Source organism: Canis aureus, chromosome 21, assembly GCF_053574225.1.
Source record: "Canis aureus isolate CA01 chromosome 21, VMU_Caureus_v.1.0, whole genome shotgun sequence".
Lineage (NCBI taxonomy): Eukaryota > Metazoa > Chordata > Mammalia > Carnivora > Canidae > Canis > Canis aureus.
The window spans coordinates 51,126,160-51,127,465 of NC_135631.1; the positions used below are offsets into that span (position 1 = coordinate 51,126,160).

The 1,306-nt window shown below is 36.0% G+C and overlaps 1 non-coding gene across 1 annotated transcript; it reads right to left on the reverse strand.

Annotated features, from left to right (window-relative positions):
- Positions 1 to 864: 864 nt before the first annotated feature.
- On the reverse strand, positions 865 to 968 carry LOC144293537 (U6 spliceosomal RNA). Its single transcript, XR_013360746.1, has one exon. It is a non-coding gene; the product is annotated as a U6 spliceosomal RNA (small nuclear RNA).
- Positions 969 to 1,306: the final 338 nt, after the last annotated feature.

The following is a 1,306-nucleotide window of genomic DNA, read 5'->3' on the forward strand; positions in this document are numbered from 1 at the left end:
CTTATTTATTCCTTTGTAAAACCCCTAACTTTAATTCAGACATCTCAGAGGAAACATGATTAAAATTTGATGACATACACAAGATAGTTGAGATTATACTAATTTACACAATCTTGTCTGTTCTTCTGATTAATTTTATATCATGCATACATTCCAATATGAGAAAAAAAAACATTTTTTATGATTGTGTAGTATTGAAAACCATGGATTTAGTATAATATTTTAACTATTCCCCTACCTTGGAGAACTATTATTAAAATATTGCCTGAATCTTTTATAAAATATATTTTTAAGATTTTATTTTTTTATTTGAGAGAGAGAATGTATGCATGGGTTGGGGATGGGGTGGGAGGGAGGGGCAGAGAGAATGGGGGAAACAGATTCCTCACTGAGTAAGGACTCTGATGCAGGGCTGAATCCCAGGACCCTGAGATTATGATCTGAGACGAAAGCAGACACTTAACAGAGTGAGCCAGTGATCCACCCAGGTGCCCCTATTACCTGAATCTTTGGTTATTTATTTCCTTAGGGTAGATTCCTCAAAACAATTATATAGTAATTTCTTTATATATATAATATTTATTATAAATAAATATTTATAATATTTATATTTCTATATAAATGTATATATTTATTTATTTACTGAAGTTCAATTTGCCAACATATAGTATAACACCCAGTGCTCATCCCGTCAAGTGCCCCCCTCAGTGCCCATCACCCAGTCACCCTATCCCCCCCGCCCACCTCCCCTTCCACTACTCTGTTCCTTTCCCAGAGCTAGGAGTCTCTCATGTTTTGTCACCCTCTCTAATTTTTCCACTCATTTTCCCTCCTTTCCCCTATAATTCCTTTCACTATGTCTTAAAAAATATGGTATCCTTCATGAATTTGCATGCCATCCTTGCAGAGGGGCTATGCTAATCTCTGTATTGTTCCAATTTTAGTATATGTGCTGCCGAAGTGAGCACTACAATAATTTCTAATACATTTTTGACACTTGCAATGTGGTTGAAAATTTTCATCTACTGTTTTAATTGCATCCCACATGTTTAAATATGAACTATTTTTATTTTTATTTTATTATTTAAAAAAATATTTTATTTATTTATTCATGAGAGACATAGAGAGAGAGGCAGAGACATAGGCAGAGGGAGAAGCAAGCTCCCTCTGCAGAGCCTGCTGTGGGACTCGATCCCAGGTCTCTGGGATCGCAACCTGAGCGGAAGGCAGATGCTCAACCGCTGAGCCACCCAGGCATCTCATGAACTATTTTTATTATCACTGAGATCATAATTTCTAATTTCCC